Source organism: Cygnus olor, chromosome 3 (genome assembly GCF_009769625.2).
Source record: "Cygnus olor isolate bCygOlo1 chromosome 3, bCygOlo1.pri.v2, whole genome shotgun sequence".
NCBI classification, from domain to species: domain Eukaryota; kingdom Metazoa; phylum Chordata; class Aves; order Anseriformes; family Anatidae; genus Cygnus; species Cygnus olor.
The window spans coordinates 41,224,834-41,244,074 of record NC_049171.1 but is presented as its reverse complement, the minus strand read 5'-3'; the positions used below and the strand labels follow the sequence as shown (position 1 = coordinate 41,244,074).

General features: G+C 38.8%; 1 long non-coding RNA gene across 1 annotated transcript in view; it reads left to right on the top strand.

Annotated features, from left to right (window-relative positions):
• Positions 1–4,053: 4,053 nt before the first annotated feature.
• The window catches only part of LOC121068361, a 30,989-nt gene continuing 15,801 nt past the window's right edge, over positions 4,054–19,241 (top strand). The window contains exons 1-2 of the long non-coding RNA XR_005818831.1: positions 4,054–4,299; positions 9,835–10,439. This is a non-coding gene — a long non-coding RNA (uncharacterized LOC121068361). The remainder of the gene's footprint in view (positions 4,300–9,834; positions 10,440–19,241) is intronic.

The window sequence follows — 19,241 nt, the reverse complement described above, 5'->3', positions numbered from 1 at the left end:
AAATGTAGTATCCTTGGTTTTACTTCTTCTTTTGTAATGTATATTTTATTAATAAATTTTTAATTTACTAAACTTTATCATTTGCAATAAAACATATTTTAGAGGTCAAAGTTTAGCTTTTAGTTTCAATAAACTTATCTCTCTCTCTTTTTTTTTTTTTTTTTTAACAGAGATCTTATTTCGGAACTTTATTCATTTTTCTATTCCAAGTCTTTGTATAGGTACATTGCTGTAAGCACTGGGAGAGATAATGAATGAAACCTGGAGATGCACTACATAGAATTATATGAAATATAAAATTTTGAGACACTCCTGCCCCTTCCTTCTTAGGCTGATTTTTGGATTATTGATTCAATTCATGATCCCTGTTGTGGTTTAACCCAGCTGGCAGCTAAGCACCACACAGCCGTTCACTCACCCTCCCTACTCCCTCTCTGGGATGGGGAAGAGAATCAGAAAGAAATGAAAGCCTGTGGGTTGAGATAAAGACAGTTTATTAGGTCAGAAAAGAAAGGATAATAATAATAATAATAATAATAATAATAATAATAATAATAATAATAATAGTACTAATAATAGTGTGTACAAAACAAGTGATGCACAATGCAATTGCTCACCATCCGCTGACCGATGCCCAGCCTATCCCTGAGAAGCCGACCCCCCCCACCCCAGCTAGCCACCCCTATATATTGTTTAGCATGACTCCAGATGGTATGAAATACCCCTTTGGCTAGTTTGGGTAAGCTGTCCTGGGTCTGTGCCTTCACAGCTCCTGCTGCAACCCCAGCCTGCCCGCTGACAGGACAGTGTGAGAAGCTGGAAAGTCCTTGGCTTAGTGTAAGCACTGCTCTGCAACAACTAAAACATCAGCATGGTATCAACATTATTCTCATCCCTAATCCAAAACACAGCACCCTACCAGCTACTAGGAGGAAAATTAACTCTATTCTAGCCAAAACCAGGACAATCCCCTATTCTTTTATTTATTTATTTATTTATTTATTTATCCATTTATCCATTTATTTATTTACTTATTTTTAAAGGTTGAAGAGTATTTGTGTAGTGATTTTATGAACTTACAGTACAAGGGAAATTGCAGCCTCTATATTCTCTGATGTCTTGGAATTAAAAATAGATACCTTTTTGAAAACCAAACAAGCTCCTGCATTCACTTGGAGCAAATAGATAATATTAATGTCCTTTTAAAATGCAGGTGAATATAAAATGTGGAAACCATGAACCCTAAAGGGCAATGAATATATCTAGGCAGACCATGAAAAAATAACAAAGAAAAATAACTTTATTGCCAAGAGGCTTAAATTTATTATGCAAAAGTATCAAGAATCTAGAAACTTAAGCAAAAAGCCAAGGATACATTTCATATCATATCAGCAAATAAAATGCAGATGGAGTTATACTTTGGATGTGTTAGGGTATTCAGGGAGACTGCTTTAAAGCCCATTCAAATCAACAGAAAGAATAATACTAACTGCAATGGGTTTTACCTTGGACCAATAATGAGTATGTACAATGAGGACAGAAAGAGATCTAAAAATATAACAATTTTATGTTTCTCTTTGACTAGAATTTTCTGTTCCAGGGTAAGTGACTGTACCCTGTGTAGTTTATAAAAGACTTTTTCAGTCCCTTAAGACACAATTTCTCTGGTTAATTCTATTTTACTTAGTTATTAATGTTCAAAATTTTCATAACATATCCAAAACTGTACTGTCCTGGGGCTGCGCTTGGAAGATACAAAATATATGTGCAAGGATAGCATGGGAGAATGCACCGATTCATGATGAGGAGTAAGAAGGACTAAAAGAATGGTCAATTTGCAAGACATCTAGATAACTGGGGCCTCTTGGACCCTGGGAACTGGATCAAACCAACCTTGCGGTTTGGACTGAGACCGAGGGCTCAGAGAGCATGCATAAGAAGAAAAGGTTAAAAAGTTCAACTCTGATGAAGACATCTTACTTCACCCCGACGACCACCCGGACAACCACCAGAGAGTAATACACAAGCGCAGAAGGACTGATAAGATAATTAGCATATGAAGCAGGGCTAGGCGGAGCTAGGAAATGAATATGCATAGATGTGTTGTGAAACTTAATGCATATGTAATATTTTAGGAGATAAAAGAGAACTGAGTGAACAAATCGGACGAAGTTAGATTTGGGCAGGCATGCCCCTAACTTCCGGCGCCTAATAAAGCACCTTCATATAATCACTTTGTGGATTATGTGTTTTCATGAACGCTAACACTATGGTTTCAAGTAATACCTTCAAAAGTGCTACTCTTTGACTTATTACTGATTTTTAATACCTATAAAAACGGAAGTGCTTGAAAGAGTTGTAAATTAAATGTAAGTTGTATCAGTGCCCAAGTTTGTAAGTGAATACTTTCCTGTTATTAAAGTCCACTACAATTTTTAAAAAAATGAAATCATTGAATGAGGTTATAGTGTATCTGATATTATAACCTTTTTCTAAACATACTTTGTAGACAAATTTTATATTGTTTTGCTTCTATTTAAATGGAAAAAAAAAAAATCTGGAATCCTTGACAGTCAAAGTCAATTCTTGAAAATGCTCAGCTGTATTTGCTAGCTAAAATCTTTCTGTTAAACTGCAATGACCTAGCAGCCAATGATAAAATTTGAGAAAAATCAACAAGTCTTGGCTTTTTGTCTTCTAAATGTCTGCAGGATATTGTTCTAAAAATTATCTTGACTGAGGTAGTACATATTTTAATGTTTCCAACATCCATACTGAGGGGATCCATCCAGAACATTCTCCATTTCTTCTTGCTTGAGAATGAAATTCTAAAGGTACAGGTACAGATTGTCAGTGTTTCAACCTATACAAGGAAGTTAAAGGACTTGTGCAAATATCCTAAGAACAGTATCTGATATGTTTCAGATGCCTTGTTACTTGGAAAGCTAGCTATAGGACAATCTGTACCCTAAGGTGGACCAAAAATGTTTTGGTCTTGGCAAAAGAGATTCATTGTTTGTTTTCTTGACTCTTGTATTCCTAATCAGCACTTTATACCCCCAAATCTAATACTGCCTTTCACCAAGGGCTTAATTATTACTGTACCTTTGCCCTCTTCTGTCTTCAAGCTCTTTTCTGTTTTCTTTCAGGCTTAATGTATACCTGAACATAAACACACACAAATACACCTGCAGGTTAGTTTGTTCCTGATACTTGTGTTTTTATATTGGTCTCCCAACTCTCTCCAAGGCGGGGTTGGGGGTGGTGGTGCTGCAGGGGCGGTCTCTGTGAGAAGGGTCTGGAAGCAGGCCCGTGGTAGGTAAGGGCCAGTTTCAGCTGGCTCCAAAGGGACTCACCACTGGCCAGAGCTGACCCAATAAGCAATGTTCCTTGCACCTCTGTGGGAGCAGATTTAAGAAATGGAAAACAAAAACAAACAAACAAAAACTGCTGTGTGACAACATGACAACATCTGGGAGAGAGGAGTGAGAACCAGCCCTGCAGACCCCAGGGTCAGTGCAGCAGGAGGGCAGGAGGTGATCCAGGCACACAGCAGCAGTTCCCCTGCGGCCTGTGGAGAGGCCCCTGGTGGAGTAGGCTGTCCACCTGCAGCCCATGAGTCCCACATGGAGCAGATCTCCACGCTGCAGCCCGTGGAGGAGCCCCCGGTGGAGCAGGTGGATGTGGCCTGGAGGAGGCTGCGGCCCATGGAGAGCCCCCGCAGGAGCAGGCCCCGGGCCAGAGCTGCAGCCTGTGGAGGGGAGCCCACACAGGAGCAGGGGGTCTGGGGGAGCTGCTGCCCGTGGGGGACCTGTGCTGGAGCAGTTTGCTCCTGACAGATGGACCCCATGGTATGGAGCCATGTGGGAGCAGTTCTTGAAGAGCTGCTGCCTGTGGGCAGCCTCCACAGGCTCAGTTCGGGCAGGACAGCATCCCGTGGGAGGGACCCCACAAGAGGATGGATCAGTTGAAGGTATGTTTAGTTTTTCTTTTCTCACTTTTTTTGTTTCTCACTGCTCTAGCTTGTTATTAATGGGTAATAATTTACACTAATCTCCCTACGCTGTGTCTGTTTTGCCCATGATGGTAACTGTTGAGTGATGTCTCTGTCCCTATCTCAACCCTTGAAACCTTTCCATTATGTTTTCTCTCCCTTTCCCTTTGAGGAAGGGATGTGAGAGAGCAGTTGTGATGGAGCTCAGCTGCCCGCTTGAGTAAAACCACCACAGGTCCTCACGGCTGCAGAGAACAGCAGGAGATCAAAACTCAGGTTGACTCCACAGGCTCTGAAGGCAACAAGTAAGGAGAAAGGAAATTTGATTTTAAATTTCCTAACTTAAAAGTCAGTTTAATGTGTTCAGTTACCTAACTGCCTCATGAGTTTCACATTTGTTGGATCTGGCAATATCAAAATATGATTAGTTGTAGCAAGAGGTATAAATTCAGGACTATATACTGTCTGTATTGCAGAGACCACAACACCCACTGACATCAGCAGAAAGTTGGCACAGAAATCACAGACAGGATTTTATTTAATTATCTGAATATTTTCTTGTCACATCTGTCACTGAAAAAATCTGCTCCTCCACTGCCCACTGCTCTTTTTATTATATGCTTCTCTCTTTTTTTTTCCCCCCACCCTCTTCTCATAACTTCCTCTGCTTTTTTTACCACACTTTGAATCCTTCATTTCCAAGCCAAAGTGGTTTAAATTCTGTCATTTGCCCACATTCCATGACCAGTGTCTGAACAGTAAATAGCAGCAACTGAGCTTCAAAGCTGATATTCCAACCAGCTAAACAGAATCAGTGGAGTTCACTTCCCTGATTAGTTACTTCAGGATGCACGCACACTCAGGCAAATATTAATACATTCATTGCTATTTAAAATACAAATCCTCATATTCTTGAGAATATGATTAAGGCTTTCAAATAGATGAACGTGTTAGTTATCTAGTTTGTCACATGAATGTTTTGGAAATGTTTCAGTCTTTTCCTAAACCAGAGAAGGAACATTTTCAGGTTTGCCACATACAATTCACTACTGTTTCATGACTTTGTGCAATCCAAGCCACTCCATATCCTGGCGGTGGTCAAGATAAGATGCTCAAAAGGCTGAGGTACTTAATGAGAAGTGGTCAACAATAAGCTGTCAGTGGGAACAGTTAGGTTGAGTAGCTTGGAGGTGGGATCACAGCCTAGGATAAAAGAAGGAGAGATTAGGAGACATTAGAGACTGCTGGGACAAATGAGACGATTTGTAAGTATGAGGGACCATCATCAGCACAGAACACCAGAAACAATTACTATATTTTCCAGTCACTGAGACATTCCATCAATCTTAAGTTACAGACCATCAAAACGAGAATAAAGTTAAAAATAATGATGAGATTTGGATAGAAAAAGGCAAAAGTTTTTATTAGACTTAGAATCTGAATTTGACTACCTATGATATCAGAGTTCAAGATCATTCTATAATACACGTATCAGGAACATTATATATATATATATTTATAAAGCACACACACACAAAAATCATTAGGCATCAACTGTTCTTCAAAATTCCTTTTTCCAAAATCAAAAGGTGGACTGCTGATATTTTGCTCACATAGACACAAATGCAATCATACGCATACACACGTATGCACTCTGCCAGTTACTTCACTGGCATTTTTATTATATAAAAGGTTTTAGACTACTTTTGTAATAAGTACTGATCAAAAACAAGGAAATAAAGGAAAGATCTGCTTTGACTCCAAGAAAAAACAACTTTTACAAATGACTTCTTTTGCCTTTTTTTTTTTCTTCACAGCAGTCAAGTTAGATTAAGTACTTCAGAAACGTGCATGCAGTGCACCTTTTCACAGAATCCATATTCCTGAAAACTTAGTAAGACTTACAAAGTCCTTTGTAATTCCCCCTCACTTCCAGTACTTCCTCTAAAGTACTCCTCACTTTGTCCACAATTCCAGTCAGACACTCGTATTCATGGAATTAAGACCATGCTCAGCACACAAGCAATTTAAACTGCAGGATTTTTTTACTCCAGCAGCATATGCGAGATTGGAGAACTCCTAGAAGTGATCGGGTGACCAGTTTGTTTGCCTGACTTTGGTCATATCATATTGCGAGAAAGAAATGAGATTTTTTCAATGTATACAATTGTATTGTTCTATCTCCACTTCCAGAGCTAAGGTATAACTTGCACTCAAAGGTTGTGTAGGTTGAGCATAAGTCCAAAAAGCATGGACATGACACACAAAAAAAAGTAGGTTGGGATGATTTGACGTGGTGACCAACAGGCAAGCAATCAAAGTCTACATATGAGATTCTACTAAACTTAATGTGAAATCTCTATATAAAAATCACCTTAATATCCTGAAAAGCATAGTAGTCCTATTTCATGAGTGTTTAGACCTGATCTCTACAAAAGATGTTAAAAAAATCTGTTAAATCCCTGCAAAGCATCTCACTATTACAAGTTTGCTAATGAACAGATCCCAGCATTTCATGTCTAGTCCTTTGTATTAGGTCTGCTCAAGATGATTTAGGAAACCTCATTCAAAGCTGCTTGAACAATCAGTTTTAAAGAAAAAAAAAATGTTGGAATATAGGCAATAGAGCGTTTTCAAAATATGGCATCAGTTTCTCTTCTTCCATATTCCATATCTCAAAACTTTGCATCAATTGCCTAAAATTGAACAAAAATCTCTCTGCTGCCTTAAAAGGTCTCATAAAGCCTTTCAAATGGAAATTATGTTTTCTGGAAGGACAGTTTAGGTTAAAAGGCACAAAATTTGGCAATAAATAACAGAAAGAAGAAATCTGGAGAAAGGTGGAATACTGGGTTTCTTATGTGAAAACAATAGAAAGTGGACATAAAAGCCTATCACATGAAAATGTCAGCCTTTTAAGGACACTTTACATTTTTTCTGCTCTGTTGAAAATAACTGCTTCGGTACAAGGCAACAATGAGTTGAACCTATAGTATATAACCATCTTGAAAATAGCTCTGAAAATTGGTTGTACCTGATTCACCATTTCCTTTGTATTTATTTATTCATTTATATTTGTCTAAACAATTACAAGTTTTCTAGAGAAGGAATTGAAGCTCAGTAATTTGGAAACATTTCAGAAAAGACAATGTACACTTTAATATTTCTGGAGATTTCTGCAACTTTTTTGACCTTCATTTAGAGAAAACATTTTTTCAATCTTGTATAATAATCACTAACGGAGATTTAAAAGCCAAACAAAATAGAGCAATTTTCTTATAACTTTATTTTACACTATAAAATTTGACCCCATCAGACACTTCACAAGCAAGCAAACATGCACACATGCACACACAGTTAGATGTACTATTTCTCTGTTTCATGATTCTTAAACTTGATAAGGACTGTGTATGGTGTATTGCTGATAAGTGCAATTGTACGGGAGAGGAGGAGAGAGGAGGGCAGGGCAAGGAAGGGAAGGGAAGGGAAGGGAAGGGAAGGGAAGGGAAGGGAAGGGAAGGGAAGGGAAGGGAAGGGAAGGGAAGGGAAGGGAAGGGAAGGGAAAGGAGAAAAATATCGTAGTTCAACTGGATGACAGGAAATTCCTTAAATAACCTCGCCTTGTAATTTCTGAACTCCACTGATGACTGGAGATTCAATAGGTACAACGTTACACAATCCCACAAGAGAAAAGTGGATCATTTTGCTATTTTCATTGTTGCAGATATTAAATTCTGACTGCACCCAATTCTGTGATCATTACACTGTTTATCCATACACAAAGTCAATTGTTAGATCGACTGATGGCAAAGGATCACTCTTTCCCCGAGGCTCTGGGACTCTGTTGTGTACACATCCTCTTGCTTTCCTATCTGCCCATAAGCTGTGAGTGCCTCTTACTGATCATTGCTAACCTCTTTTAGACTTCTGTCTTTCTCTTACTCACATAAATGCAGCCACATATGCATGGAAGGTAATTTCCTCTTTGGAAGCCATTGTAAGTTTCATTTTTGTTGTTTTTCTAAAGGTTCTTTCCTCTGACATCTTCCAGATTTTATCATCAGTGAAGGCAGAGGAAAGTGTCTAGGCAAAAATGCTCTGCTCTAAATAGGCAGTAATGAATAATAACGCAAGCGTACAAATGAATGATATGTGCCTATTCTTAACTATTCTGTCTGACTGAGAGTTATGCTGAGAAGTTATGCTGAGTTTGAGGTGTCTTTCTCCTTTATTGTAAACCATTAGAAGGGTCAAAAGCTATCCTTTCAGTTATCAGTAACAATTCAGTTTGTTCATTTGATACCCAATTACTTTGTCACTCAGGAAACACTATTCATTCTGGGCACTTTAGTGTGAAAAGCTGACAAGGAATGTGAAGAAAAGTTGGGATCATTGTTACCCAGCTGTGTTCCAGGCTTTATCACCATGTGAAAATACCCGGAGCCGCTCAACTCAGGGCTGACTATCTCCAGCTTGCTCTCTTTCTGTGTTTCTGAATATATTGATAAAGGAGCATACAGTCAATAGTACTCAGCTCAGTTTTTGCAATTAAATGCTTCTTTTACATGATTTAACCAAATGCCAGAAATCTTCCGTTGAAGAATGTCTAGAAAATTGCATAGAGTATTCAGTGAAACTTTTGTGGCTTGCTGCTTGCAGATCGCCAGGCTTGTGTAATTAGAGAGTAATTCACCCATATTAAAATCATTGCACAAAACTCACTGGGTAAAGGATTGCATTTACTGTTTAAAAAGTTGAGACTGTGGTCAGAACATATTTGCTTTCCACTTATTCTTCTATTTCATTATCAACTATATCATTTAATCTGTAAAAACAAGAAGACAAACTTTAGAACAGAAATAGAGCAAGTTACCCATAAAGAGAACTCCTGCAACTCTTTTCGAAAGTATTCTCATTCATATTTTATTTTATATCCCCTCAAGGATATATTTGTCTAAATGAAGAAAAATGATATAGTATGAGAAAAGAATTGTGTTTGCAAGTTTGGGGAATCTACATAACGTTCATAAGATTTTTTTTTGGGGGGGTGGTATTCATATCACAAAGTCATCTGTGCATATGGAAGGTGCTGCAGCTGTCAATATTGTGGCTCCAATTTTGCAGATCAAGGCTGATAAGGAACAGTTAATCACAGACATCCTCCAACTGCCTTAACAATATTTTCACTAGCAAAGATGGCCATTTTGAACAAATTTGTTGGCAGAAGAGAAATTTTCTTGGGGAAGGATTGGCGTAGGAGAACACAGTGAAGTGAAAGTCACAGAGCACAATGGCAAGTTTTTATCACGAGTGAAGATGATAGGGCCATACTGTTATATCTGGAGACACAGTCTGACTGCAACTTGAGCCAAGATAAAACACATCCATAAAATTGCATAACAGCTTAGCTTTAATGACTCATAATGGTGTGAATAGAAGAACCAACATCTGGAGAAGGAGAAATTATATATACCTGACAATTATATACCTGACAACTTAGACTAAACTGAGCAGCCCAGAACTATGCGTAAAGAAGAATTGTAAAAATTCATGTAGAAATTAGCGTACATAATATTTTGGGTTAGGTAAAAATGCATTGGTTTAGACACTTGTGTGATATGTATGTATGAAGAATTTTGGCTGTCATGTGCTCTTGTGTATTCAAATTGAATAGTCATAAAAGTGCAGTTCTGGAAAGGTTTGGTTAAATTCTATGAGGGTCTGGGGGAAAAGAGAATCCACCATACTTGGCAGCAAGATCACAGTTCCATTTCTAGTGCAAACTTTCCATAATTTTTTGTTTCTACTTGTTTTTTTTTTTTTTCTTTTTTTCCCCAAAGAATGGGTATTGTAGAGGAGAGGAGAAGAACATGAGCAGACCAAAGGAAATACAGGAGCATGTGAGACACAGTAAACATGATACGTATAACCTGGATATCTGAATGCAGCATAATGGTCTCAATGGACCCGTGTCCTACCTAACAGATTTCATGTTACAGCATTCCCAGCTTCATCAGTCACAATTTCATAAACTAGTTGACAAGTCAGGACAACAAGATTTTCCCAATGCAATATTTAAGGAATAATTCTTCATAGCACTCTCTGTGTAACTGGAAATGATGTCATCCATTCCTAAGTAAGGGAGGCCTCATGGGGCGATCACTGTGACTTCGTAGGATTCCCTATTAGGTGAACTGGATCTGGCTGCCTGTGGGAGCAGATTTTCAGTCTCCAAACCCATCGCAGACCGGGAGTCGATTCTCCAACAGTGTGGTCTCAGATTTCCCTAGGAAAAGAAGGATGGAGGAGACTTGAATCAATAGCTACATCTGCATATTTGCTACTGAAACTCCAATTTATCTGTTTGAGCTAGGAAGTCATCTGCATCTCTCTACTTTTGTTGGATAGCAAGAATTGTTCCCAGCACCCTTTTTGTCCCTGGCAGGTATCACTCTATCCAACAACTTCTGTGTACAGTATGGGAGTTCAGAGAGCCCACTAACTACTCCCAGTAGGCAGTTTGGAAACAGCTACAGTATTTTGGAGGATGGGAGAGTATAACACTGTAGACACAGGGAATTTAATATCAGCTGATATGAGTGCTGAAGACTGTTCCTGGCCATGCCTAACTTACACACATAAACACACTAACCAAGGACCTTTTTTCCTGTTACTGGGAGACCCCATGTTATATAATTTCATCTATAAATGAACTCAGTAAATTTCCACTATCTAGAAATCAATAGATTTTTGACATTGACCTCAAGAGGCTGTGTCCAGGTGGGTTCCAGCAATCAGGGGTCTTCTCTCACTTCCAGTTTACTTTGTACCTTACCTAGTTTACTTTATACCAGTATATTTTTGCCAAATGTTACTTTCTGTGTAATTGGCACTTTTTCCCCTCTTGTCTTTATCTCTTAACACATCTGACATATATACTCAGCAACAATACCTGTACTATGACTATGGATAAAATAAATATATAAATAAATATAAATAATAAATATAAATAAATAGTTCTGATATATTAAATATATTAATTATATTATATAATATATTATATATAATATAATATATATAATATAATATATTATATATAATATATAATTATATAATAATATATTATATTAAATATAAATAAATAGTTCTGATATTAGCACATAGCTACCTCTGAAAATCTGGACATTTTTACGTGACAGTTCTCAATGATTGAAAAAAATCCAATATTTTAATTATTTGTAAAAATAAACGAAATTGTTCTCATGGAATTGGACCATATTCTCACTCTATGCTTATATATGCTCTTTTTAATAGTATCTTGATTTCTGTATTATTTTGAAACTTCTCGGAGTTAATGACTGATATCCATCTGTTGTATGCAGGAGAATAAAACTCACTGAACATTATTATTAATATCTACTTTATGTATATATTTCAAATAAAATAAATCGAGCATGCACAATAGCTTTGCCTTTGTGAAAATAAATATATAAATCAAATCACACTTTTAGCTCACTGATAAATTCTGAAAAAGCATAGTTCTACAATGATTTTTTTTAAATTAAATGCCATTTAAAAGATACCAAAGACCAACATACTAGTGTTCAAAGACATTATTTTGAAAATCATGCACTTTTTTTATAAATTAAATCCTTTATTTGGATTACTTTAACATATTACATAGAATTTTTGAATAATATGTGTACATTTGGCTAGACACATAGCTTTTTAGAATTTAACAGAAATGCATTTCTGATGTGGAATTCTATTAAACGGTTATAGTACAGAAAGTTTTACAGGAACTGATTGTGTGAATAAGGCATGTGTATAAATGAATTAAAACTATTTATGAGTGGAAGCTTTAGCTATAATGTGTTTCTTGGTTTGATAACAGTACAACTGAAAACTGAATTTACCCCATTAATAACCAGAAATGGATAAAAGTATAACACCATTTTATATTAAAATCTGAGTTCAGTGTAATTCTCCTATCTTGTAAGATTAGAAATACTGTTCTCTGCAAGAGATACATTTGCATATTGAATTGAATATAATTACCCCATTTCAAACCCTGTCTAAATTCATTTTAAAAAAAATATTAAAATAATAAAAGCCCCCAATAAAACACTGTCAACCAAGGGAAAAAAATGATTGGCTGTTGTAAGATTTTTCAAATTACCATTGTTTAGCAAGTCCTGCTTCAGCTGTCTTTTCACATCTCTCCCAAGGGGGAAACAAAATAAGACTGGTCTCTGCCACACTTGTAAAATTGCTATTCTGCAGGGAAGGATGACAAGAACAGAGCTGATCAAATCAGCCCTCCTGGTTTCTCTCAAAATGTAACTACAGTGATGCTTATTTAAGAAATGGGCTTTTCATCCATTCCTTCTTACAAAATTTAGGTTAGCTGAGCGTTTATAATGAAATGCGTTTTCTATTAGATACACCACCTAAACAACTGGAGTGGAGAGAAATCTCAGCACTTCCAGTATTAATTAACCTGTGGGTTTCCTCTTGTGGTATGACTCTAGCTTATTAAATCTTGTATTTCTTACTGCATGGTGGTACAAGTTCAATGGGTGGCATGGAAAGTGCCTTTCTCTTCCAGAAATTGTGTTCTAGCAGCTAGTGAAAGTTTGGGGTGGGTGAACCCAGTAGATCTGAATTCCATCCAACTGAAGCAAGAACTGAATTGTTGATTCTCTAAGCCTTAAATGAAAACTGATTGTGTGACAACCACCTCTTCCAGTGATCTTTTAGAGGAACGTACATTCTTAGAAACCTCTAACTTGCTAATATTTGTGAAGGTGACTTTCAAAGACAAATCCCTCATTTCCAGATTCCAGTGGGATGGAGCCAGAAGAGAGAGGCAGTATTCTACATACCTACAGTGTGGAATTTTAGCGACTTAGCAATTTTAATGCTAAATGTGGATAGGGCAAATGTAGGTTCTGTAGATGTAGTTACAGGGATGCTTAAGAAGAATGGGGGAAAACCAGAAAAACATTTGTGATACATGTTTGAAGTTAGATAACCTAAATTCTGCTTGTGTCCTTTTATTTATGCCAGTAGATTCATGTCAGAGCACAGGAAAAGACAGTGAAAAAATGATTGTGTTAAATTGCTGGTACATTCTCCACCACAATCTCACTCTGCTCCAACTAGCATGTGAGAAAATAATTGTCATGCATGCTTGGGAAATTAGCACAGAGTGGGGATCATTCCCAATAGGCAGCTGAATGTTGTTAGCTTGTTTTTGATGGCAAGAGAGCTTAATAGTAGCAATGTGCCATTTAGCTTCAGTGTCAAAGAATGCCCTAGGCTCTGTTTAGTTTGCTAGTGTAGATAGAGTCCTATTGTTTCTAACATCTAAATCTAACCTAAATCTTACTGTATTCAGCAGAGGTGGAGGTTGTTTTGAGAGGCTGTCCCTTGTGATTTGGAATTGATCTTGCAAACTTTATTCATGTAAATTATTGTAACCAAAAGTTACACTGATGTTAACAAGCTGCCTATAAAATAAAGAAAAAGATTTGTAAGTAAGGTTTTGCAGAATCATCACATAGTGGGTGTGGTGGTTTTACTCAGGTGGGCAGCTGAGCTCCACCACAACCTCTCTCTCACTCCCCCTTCTCAAAGGGAAATGAAGAGAAAACAGGTCTCAAGGGTTGAGATAAGGACAGGGATATCACTCAACAATTATCATCACGGGCAAAATAGACTCAGCATACGGAGATTAACGACTTTATTACCTATTACTAATAAGCTAGGGAAGTGATAAGCTAAAAATAAACTAAAACCACCTCCCCACTATTCACCCCCTTCTATGTCCTCCCCACGAGCGGCACAGGGATGGGGAATGGGGGCTGCCGTCAGTCCCTAATGCTTCATCTCCACCGCTCCTTCACGGTCACTCTCTGACCCTGCTCCACGTGGGGTCCCTCCCACGGGATGTTGTCCTGCCCGAACTGAGCCTGTGGAGGCTGCCCACAGGCAGCAGCTCTTCAAGAACTGCTCCCACATGGCTCCATACCATGGGGTCCATCTGTCAGGAGCAAACTGCTCCAGCACAGGTCCCCCACGGGCAGCAGCTCCCCCCAGACCCCCTGCTCCTGTGTGGGCTCCTCTCCACGGGCTGCAGCTCCGGCCCAGGGCCTGCTCCTGCGGGGGCTCTCCATGGGCCGCAGCCTCCTCCAGGCCACATCCACCTGCTCCACCGGGGGCTCCTCCACGGGCTGCAGCATGGAGATCTGCTCCATGTGGGACCCATGGGCTGCAGGGGGACAGCCTGCTCCACCAGGGGCCTCTCCACAGGCCGTAGGGATTCATGGAACACCTCCTGCCCTCCTTCTTCATTGACCTTGGTGTCTGCAGGGTTCTCACTCTTCTCTCTCCCAGCTGTTGCTGTTTAGCAGATTTTTTTCTCTTTCTTTTATCTGCTTACACAGAAGCACAACCAGTGTCATTCATGGCTCATCTGTTGGCCAGAAGCAGGCCCCTTGAGTAGCTGGCTGGAGCTGGATCTTATCTACCATGGGACAGATTCTCACAGAAGCTACCTCTGCAGCCCCCCACTACCAAAACCTTGCCACCTAAACCCTGTACAGTGGGACTGGTGCAAAACAGAAACTTGGAACCTGATATCTGTGCAGTAGTGCATCATGCTTCCAAGCAGACTGAAATCCTAAACACCAAAGCAGTCTATCTCACTTTTGGATTGTTTGTCTATACATCAGTTGATTCTGCAGCCTTTCCTCAAATCAGTAGTCACATGTACTTAATTTTATTCTTATCCCCTTATGATGACTGAGAAAAACTAGTTCCCTAAAAATGCTGACTTTGTAAGAACAGACAGAAAAATAATATGCTACTATGCGAGAATATACTACTGTGCAGTAGTTATATGATCTGTATGATTTCATCTTTTCATTCTTTCATCCTTTTGTAAGTTTCTTATACTGTTTTGTATTTCCCTGTCAAGGAATTTCTTCCTTGAAGGAAAAAAAGAAAAAAGTTATGCATTATCTGTAGTTGCCTTAAATATTCAAAACTAAGAAGCAAAATCTTAATAATTACTTAGAAAATAAAATTACTGACTGTCATTATTATACTAAATTCCAGTTATGCTTATTATATTAATGTAAAAAAGCCTCAGTGAAGAAATGGAGGATCATGTTCATCATGTAACTTGAGCAGCAAAAATATAAGGCAAAAAGATAGACCCTGAACTTCAGTTCAGAAAGAAACAAGCAATGAATATATAAGAAACAAAGGGCCAAGAAATAGAATCAATTGGACTTCCCTCTTTCTTCTGCCACCAATACTCTGTGACATCTATCACAAATCATGCATCCCATGCTTTCCACACCTTCCCACACCTCTTACTGTTCTATTACAATATGACCTGTTTTACACCTTTCTCCTATTGACCTTTTTTTTTTGTTATTTCTGGTACAATCCTTCTAAGAAAGATTGCAGCCATCTTCGTACTGTATGTTCTAAAACCAACTCTCACAGAGTCCTGACAATGCCTCTGCCATCCATCTCTTGCATTCTTTGCTGAGAAAAAATAATGCACGGGGGGACTCTCTTCTTTCCAATTGTGGAAACATTGAATCATAGAAATCTTGGCTGGAAGGAGTCTCTGGAGGTTGTCCAGACTTCCCACTTGAATCAGGACTAAGCCAGCACTGGGTCAGGTCAATGGTGTTTTGCCAAGTCCTGGAAAATTCCAAGGACAGAAAGTTCACCCTTATGCCTCACTGGGCAATTCGTCTGAGTGCTGCACTGCCTTGCAGAAGAAGTTTTACTTCTGTAACATCTTTAACTTCTGTAATGAACATCCCCAAACACAGTTTCTGGCCTTGTTGTGTGTTCTGCCACTATTATGAAGTGCTGTCATCTTTGCAGCAGCCTTTCAAGCTGTTGTAGTCTGCTATTAGATTGCCACTAGTCTGTCTTTTCACCAACTGTTGAAGCATAGCTCCCTCAACCTACCCTTAGAGGTGATCTGTGAAAATCTTGGCAGTCTCTGCTAGGCCCCCAAATTGTTCATGGACTGAGAGGCTCCAAACTGGATGCACTCATGATCACAGAATCGTAGATCATAGAATGGTTTCGGTTGAAAGAGACCTTTAAAGATTGTCTGGTTCTACCTCCCTCACTGTAGGCACAGATATATATCTTCCACTAGATTAGGTTGCTCAAAGCCCCATCCTGCATAACCTTGAAAACTTGCAGGGATGGGGCATCCACAATTTCTCTGAGCAAGTTGCTTTCAATTCTTTCATCCTCTCCTTTTGCTCTTTTTTTTTTTTTTTTTTAAACTTTGTTACTCACTTCTGGACTTGACTTCGTGAGTTCTCTCTCTCCCTCTCCCTCTCCTCTCTTTCATAGAATCATAGAATCATAGAGTATCCCGAGTTGGAAGGGACCCATAAGGATCGTCGAGTCCAACTCCTGGCACCACACAGGTCTACCCAAAATTTTAGACCATGTGACTAAGTGCACAGTCCAATCTCTTCTTAAATTCAGACAGGCTTGGTGCAGTGACTACGTCCCTGGGGAGACTGTTCCAGTGTGCGACCACCCTCTCAGTGAAGAACCTCTTCCTGATGTCCAGCCTGAACTTCCCCTGCCTCAGCTTGACACCATTCCCATAGGTCCTATCACTGGTGATTATGGAGAATAGGTCAGCACCTGCCCCTCCACTCCCCCTCGTGAGGAAGCTGTAGACTGATGAGGTCTCCCTTCAGCCTCCTCTTCTCCAGGCTGAACAGGCCAAGTGACCTCAGCCGCTCCTCGTATGTCTTCCCTTCTAGTCCCTTCACCATCTTCGTTGCCCTCCTCTGGACGCTGTCCAACAGTTTTACATCCTTTTTGTACTGTGGTGCCCAGAACTGCACACAGTACTCGAGGTGAGGCCGCACCAGCGCAGAGTAGAGAGGGACAATCACTTCCCTCGACCGACTAACGATGCCGTGCTTCATGCACCCCAGGATACGGTTGGCCCTCCTGGCTGCCAGGGCACACTGCTGGCTCTTTCTTGGTGTGTGTCCTTTTACACATAATACCTAATGCTATGTCCTTTGCTCTCCTCATTAATAATAACAGTTACAATTCTACAGTATAGTTCTCTGACCTGTACTCTACTTGCTAGTTTTGTTTTGCAATTCATGTACAGAGGAGTACATCAGACTGTTGTTCATCCAGGACATCTGTAATTTCTTTGTTGCCGATATACTCTTGTATGACCATCACCTGTTTTCCACCGCCAAGATCTATTGCTGTGCTCTGTGCATTGATTTTTTTTTTTAGTGATTTTCAGCTCATAAGGAGCGATTTCTTCTTGTCTTTTGTGAGATTTGATGAATTCTTCTCCTCCTGGGCTATCTTGTCTCAGCAAAAATGGTTCCATATGTCACTTTCTTCCCTACCAGCTCTTAGCATTTCTTTACCACTCTTAAGTGTAATGCATAGCATAGCTAGCTATCTGATTTGTTTGTTTGCAGAATCTACATAGAAAATCCAAAATACTTATTTTTCCAAAAAGCTTGTGACTGGGTTTTCCTTGCCTTGGCTACTACCCTCTGGGTCAGATGAAACTCAATCTGAATCCACTGGGGAGGGAGAACTGTGGAGGACTATGTTCAGCTGAGAGACTTTCCAGAGTGAGAAAAAGGGAGAGCAAGGAAAGGAAAGAAAAAGAAAAAGTAAAAAGAAAAAAAAAAAAAGGTACTAGAATCTTAGGAAACAGAATATGCAACATGAGAAAGGATCAACTGACTTCTAAGATAATAAAAGAAAAAAAAAATGCAACCAAGCCCCAGAGGTCGTTGAAATAGTTTTCTTTATAATTCAGACAGTGTAACATACAGGTGGTGTGAGTCAGGAAGCTACTGGGGGACCATGAAAAATATTTATTGAGACAAAGCAAAGTGAGACACTTCTTTGAAAAATATATATATATATATATATATGTTATTTTAACTTGGTTTTTCTTTCAGATCTGAGTTTTCATTTAAAAATTGATCTCTTCTAGTTTGTATTCTAATAAAAACTTCCTTTCGATATTCAAAATCCTTTGGAAGCTTTTGGTGGAAAGTATGCAGCCAAATGGACTGAAATTTCTGAAAGACCCAGCATCCTGCCTAAATGCCTTAACAAAGTCCTGGCCTTGCAAAACTGTCAGCATCCACTTCCTCCAATGATATTCTCAGAATGAAAGCTGGTGGTGCAAATACTTGGTGGAGGCTTGCTTCCTTACAAATTTGTTTCATTCTTCAGTCAGTACTAACATTTTTCTTTCTAAAACAATTCTACTTCTCCAAGTTAATTGATTTCCATATCTAAAACCAGCTTCTATTTTCTTCACCTCATCCTTCAAAACCTCCTTCTGCCCCCATTTTTCTCTCCTCAGTGGACCTTGCCAATTTCTTTTGAGAGAAAAGAGATAAAATATGTATCATTCACATTCTTTGATCTTTTTTTTTCTTTTTTTCTTTTTTCCGTCTCTACTGTTGAGGATGAGGAAACTTTTCTGTTTCATTCTGTTCTCCTCTAGCTTCACAATATGTTCTCAAAAGTCTCATCCCATCTCATATCTCACTTTGGGATCCTTGTGACCACTTTGATATTGTTTTTTGTTGCTGTTGTTTGTTTGTTTTTGTCTCACATTTCAAACATATTCTATTTCTTCCTATGCTTGGAAAAAAAAAAAAAAGTTCGAATCACCCTTGCACTTCCTTCACTGTCTTTCTTCTTCTATTTTGCTTGTTCTTTTTAGTTCTAAGACAATTTAATTTCTCATCAAAAACCTGTTAATGTATGGCTGCTGTGCACTACACTCTATAAAAGCTGTATTACCTTTGCAATTTCTGATGGCAAATACCGGAACCAATGTTCCAGTATCATTCTCTGCTCTGGCTTCCATCAGCAGTCATCTGTCTTCAACATCTCCATGCTTTTATGTATTCTTGAAACAATGACCTCTTTTGCTATGGTGACCCTGTCCTGCTCTAAGTCTCTGTTGCTGTGTCCTGTAAAGACTTCTCTTTATCCATTCATCATTTCTTTGTGGATTTATGTTTCATGTATTTCTGCTCTTGGTCCTTCTGTCTTCCTCTTCTAAACATTACTTGTAATCTTAACCATACAAGTCCAACCTCAATTCACCAATCTGCCACTTTACTGTAGAGCAATCTCTTTCTGTCCAAAGCAAGAATCCAAATCACTCACATTTTTTTTC